The following is a 6,218-nucleotide window of genomic DNA, read 5'->3' as shown; positions in this document are numbered from 1 at the left end:
CAAAATAACTTTTTCAAATCATGATACATCTTCGTAGCTCCCGGATGAATACTCAGGCCACTACGATGTCCTTCCTCCAGAATACTCTTCTTAAGTTCGGTAACATCCGGAATACACACCCGATTACCAAATTTCAAAACACCATTCTCATCAACTCTGAATTCACCACCTTGACCTTGATTCACTAGAGTCAACTTATCAACCAAAAGCACATCGGATTTCTGACCCTCTCTAATCTCGTCCAGAATACCACTCGTTAACTTCAACATTCCCAATTTAACACTATTGTGAGTACTCTCACACACCAAACTCAAGTCTCTGAACTGCTCAATTAAATCCAATTCTTTAACCATTAACATAGACATATGCAATGACTTCCGGCTCAATGCATCAGCCACTACATTTGCTTTACCCGGATGGTAATTCAAACCAAAGTCATAATCCTTCAGAAACTCTAACCATCTCCTCTGTCTCATATTCAGCTCTTTCTGATCAAACAAATACTTTAAACTCTTATGATCACTGAAAACCTCAAATCTTGATCCATACAAGTAATGCCTCCATAATTTCAGAACAAATACCACAGCTGCCAACTCTAAATCGTGCGTCGGATAGTTCCTCTCATGAACCCGCAGTTGTCTCGAAGCATAAGCTACGACCTGCTTATTCTACATCAACACACCACCTAAACCCAACAATGAAGCATCACAGTAAACCTCAAATGATTCTGACGGACTCGGTAATATCAGAACAGGAGCAATAGTTAACCTTCTCTTTAACTCTTGGAAACCTTCTTCACATTTTGAGTCCCAAACAAACGCTTGCCCCTTTCTAGTCAACATCGTCAACGGTAATGCCAACTTAGAAAATCCCTCAATGAACTTCCTATAATAACCAGCCAAACCAAGGAAACTTCGAATCTCAGCAACAGACTTAGGAGCTTCCCACTTAGATACCGCTTCTATCTTAGAAGGATCAACAGCAACACCACCTCTTGAAATCACATGACCAAGAAAACTCACCTCTTCTAGCCAAAAATCACACTTGGATAGTTTAGCAAATAACTTCTTTTCTCGCAGAACTCCTAAAACCACTCTCAAATGCTCAGCATGCTCTTCTTCAGATTTCGAATACACCAAAATATCATCAATAAACACCACAACAAACTTATCTAGGTACGGGTGGAAAATCCTATTCATATACTCCATAAATACTCCAGGCGCATTAGTCACCCCAAAAGGCATTACAGAATACTCATAATGTCCATACCTTGTTCTGAAAGCAGTCTTCGGAATATCCTCAGTTTTCACACGTATCTGATGATATCCCGACCTCAAATCTATCTTGCTGAACACACTTGCACCAACCAACTGATCCATCAAATCATCAATCCTCGGTAGAGGATACCGATTCTTGATCGTCACTTTATTCAGTTGCCTGTAGTCCACACACAACCTCATAGTACCTTCTTTATTCTTAACCAATAACACTGGTGCACCCCACGGTGACACACTCGGACGAATAAATTTCTTATCCAACAGATCTTCCAACTGACTCTTCAATTCAGTTAACTCAACAGCAGACATACGGTACGGAGCCATCGATATCGGCCTAGTACCAGGTACCAAATCAATCGAGAACTCAACTTCACGCTCTGGCGGCAATTCATTCACTTCTTCTGGAAACACATCAGGAAAATCACACACTACGGCTAGATCGCCAATCACCAGTTTATCTTTAGCTTCCAAAGTCGCTAACAGCATAAACAACTCTGCCCCATCTGCTACTGCCTCATTCACCTGCCTTGCTGATAGAAACAAACTCTTTCCTTCCTCAATCTCAGGAAAGATCACAGTCTTATCAAAACAGTTGATATAAACTCGGTTAAACACCAACCAGTTCATACCTAAGATAACATCAATCTGCATTAACGGAAGACACACAAGGTCTATCCCAAAGTCTCTACCGAAAATACTCAAAGGACAACTCAAACAAACTGAAGTAGTAGTCACTGAACCCTTTGCAGGAGTATCAATCACCATACTTCCATGCATCTCAGATATCTCTAACTTAAGTTTCACAGCACAATCCAAAGATATAAAAGAATGAGTTGCACCTGTGTCAATAATAGCTACAAGAGGAACGCCATTAATATAACACGTACCTCGGATCAAACGATCATCTGCAGAAGTCTCAGAACCCGATAAGGCAAAGACCTTGCCTCCCGACTGATTCTCTTTCTTCGGTTTAGGACACTGTGGACTGATATGACCCACCTCTCCACAGTTGAAGCAAGTCACAGTCTTCAACCGGCAATCTGCAGCCAAATGACCACCTTTCCCACATTTGAAACACTTCTTCTCAACACTGGTACACTCGTGAAAACGATGTCCAGCCTGACCACATCTGTAACACTTAGCAGGGGCACTGGAGTCTCCCCCACTAGGCCTCTTCATCCCACTCTGTCTCTGGAAACTTTTGCCAGCTGCATACGGTTTCCCACGATCAATCTGATTCTTACCTTTCCTATCAACCCTCTGCTGATAGCTCTCAGCTCTGGCCTTGGTATCCTGTTCGAAAATCCTGCAACAGTCAACCAAATCAGAAAACACTCTGATCCGCTGATATCCAATAGCCAGTTTGATCTCGGGACGCAACCCGTTCTCAAACTTCACACATTTCAAAAATTCCCCAGCAGCCTCATTATAGGGAGTGTAATACTTTGACAGCTCTGTGAACTTAGCAGCATACTCAGTAACAGTCCGATTACCCTGCTTCAATTCCAAGAACTCTATCTCTTTCTTTCCTCTAACATCCTCTGGAAAGTACTTCCTCCGAAATCTCTCTCTGAACACAGCCCAAGTGATCTCAGCATTCCCAGCAGCTTCCAACTCAGTGCGGGTAGCAACCCACCAATCATCTGCTTCCTCAGACAGCATATGCGTACCGAACCTGACCCTTTGGCTATCGGCACACTCAGTTACTCGGAAGATCCTCTCGATTTCCTTCAACCACTTCTGAGCGCCATCTGGATCGTATGCTCCCTTGAACATTGGAGGATTATTCCTCTGGAACTCACTCAGTTGGCGAGCAGCTCCCAATCCCACAACATTCGCATTCCCTCCAAGTACTCCAGCCAGCATACCCAGAGCCTCAGCAATCGCAGCATCATCTCTACCTCTTCCAGCCATCTCTACTCTGAAAACCCAACAAGCTAAAACAATAAGTACTGATAGGGTTACACAATACCTATCCCGTACAGGGGAAACAGAATAATTACGACTCGACTCGACCGACTATGCTCTGATACCACTAATGTAACACCCTTCTAAAATACCCCAATAATTAATTAAAATAACAAAATATAAATCAGAGTAAATATGCAGTTCAAGGGTGTCACACAATTATTTCACACCATTTTCCAAGATATCCTGTCATGCTTATTTATTTAATCAAATAAAACATTTGCATAATACGCAGCGGATACAAACTAACAACATTCAAACCATGTAATACATTACATGTAAAGTTGTTCAACAACTAAAAGAAAACATAGTAAAAACATCCCATCCCGATGTTACATCTACCAGAGCATGACCCACTAAGGACTACACTAGACTCCAAGGACTAGCTTCTATTCAATCACTGCTCGTTACCTGAAAACATAGTTGTAAGGGTGAGTTCCTCAATCGATATAATTAAGCATTATAAATATCATGTAATGCTAAGTAATATAACACATATCATCACCCTAATCAGATTACACATATTCAGCAACGGCAATATCAACTCATAATCATCACCATCATCATACTCAAACTCAAAACAACCATAAAACACACGTATAATATTGGAATACATCCATTCATATTATACGCTATACATACATATATTATGCAATGAGACTCCATGCATGCGGTACCGACTATTTGTGAACATATAGTTCAACCTCACCGACCAAATCCAGGTACGGCTACCAAGCTCACTAGTCCCACTCATTTGAGACATAGTGACTCACATCACTAATTCCTCACCATGGGAATTAGCTACCACCCCCAAAGGGCCATGCTATGCACGCTAAATCACCTAGCATGCAAACATCAACAACAGTCCAAAATGACTAACATCACTAATTCCTCACCATGGGAATTAGCTACCACCATAAAGGCCACATATGCATGCTAATCACCTAGCAATGCAACATCAACAACAATTCAAGAATAGACATATGCTCACACTCTAAGCCATAAAACAGTCTATTCACAATGCATACATTCACAACATCATGTATACCATCACATATCATCAACACATTCATTACACATGCATATCATATCATGCCACATAATCAATCATAGTATCAGCACACTCTACTAATACCTATACTACTTAAAACCACGGGAAATGATCCCTACAACATCATACCTCAGCTAAGTACATCACTCAGCCTAAACAACCAAAAACTGCACAACAACAGTTCAGGAAAATCACAAATCTGCCCATACGCGTATTGCCTATGCCCATACGCGTATTGCCCACGTCTGACCAAGTCCATACGCGTATTGCCCATGCCCATACGCGTATGCTACGCGTACCACATCCTCATACGCGTACCAACAGAGACAATTTTCACGTTCAAAACATCATCTTCCTCATCCATACGCGTATTGCCTAGTGCCATACGCGTACCATGCCATCTCATACGCGTATTGCCTAGTGCCATACGCGTATGACCAGAAACCAGAATTTCCAGATCTGCAATGGTTTTCTCTGCTACGAGATCTATCCGATTCAACCTTCCACAGTCCAATTTTTTCACAATAATCGTTCATATCATCTAACACGAATCATAACCTATTCGATTTCACCAATTACAACACTTTTACATCTAATTCCTACGAATTCCTTTCAATCGTAACCCAATTTTTCATTCATCCAATATTTCACAATTTTCATCATGCATTATTCAAATCAGGGACAAATCAATAGTCTATCACTACCCATGACATGTTATCCCATAATACCCGTTAATCGACGATAAACCCCCCTTACCTGAGTTAATCCGGCGAATCTTTTAAGCTTCAAGCTCTTCCTCCCTTCAACCCTTGTTCTCTGGCTCTCTTTGCCCTTTTTCACTTTTTTGTCTCTTTTCCCTTTTCACGTGAAAAAATAAACTTTTTACCAAATGGGACCTTTTTACTGATTTCTACTTTTATTCCAATAATAACAGTAAAAATAATCCAATAATAATAATCCAATTATTTAATTAAATTAATAATATACTATTAACTCAATTTAAATAATTATTTTATTTTATTGGGGTGTTACACCCCGATGAAATAAGGATAATTATTTAATTTAAATTAATATAATATTTATTAATTTAATTAATTAATTGGATTATTATTATTGGAATAAAAGTTGGAATTAGAAAAGGTTCCATTTGGTAAAAAGAGTTATTTTTCACGTGAAAAGGAAAAAGGGGCAGAAAAGTGGAAAAAGGGCAAAAGAGAACCAGAGAACAAGGGTTGGAGAGAGGAAGAGCTCGAAGCTGCAGGATTTGCCGGATTAACTCAGGTAAGGGGGGTTTATCATCGTTTAATGGGTATTATGGGATAATATGTCATGGGTAGTGATAAACCATTGATTGATCTCTGAATTGGATGATTATGATGAAATTGTGAAATATTGGATGAACGAAATTGGGTTATGATTGAGAGGAATTCGTAGGAATTAGATGTAAAATGTTAGATTTTTGTGAAATCGAATAGGGTATGATTCGTGTTAGATGATATGAACAATTATTGTGAAAAATTGGACTGTGGAAGGTTGAATTGGATAGATCTCGTAGCAGAGAAAGCCATAGCAGATCTGGAAGTCTGGTTTCTGGTCATACGCGTATGGCACTAGGCAATACGCGTATGAGATGGCATGGTACGCGTATGGCACTAGGCAATACGCGTATGGATGAGGAAGATGATGTTTTGAACGTAGATTGGTCTCTGTTGGTACGCGTATGGAGAAGTGGTACGCGTAGCATACGCGTATGAGATGGTGTTACGCGTATGGGATTTTGTCAGGAGATGGGCCATACGCGTATGGGGTTAGGCAATACGCGTATGGGCAGGATTGTGATTTTCCTGAGCTGTTGTTGTGCAGTTTTTAACTGTTCAGCTGAGTAACGTAATGCAGATGATGTATGATATATTAGGGATCAT

This window comes from Lathyrus oleraceus, chromosome 1, assembly GCF_024323335.1.
Source record: "Lathyrus oleraceus cultivar Zhongwan6 chromosome 1, CAAS_Psat_ZW6_1.0, whole genome shotgun sequence".
NCBI lineage: Eukaryota > Viridiplantae > Streptophyta > Magnoliopsida > Fabales > Fabaceae > Lathyrus > Lathyrus oleraceus.
The sequence above is the reverse complement of the archived record's forward strand: the minus strand, read 5'-3'. Positions refer to the sequence as shown.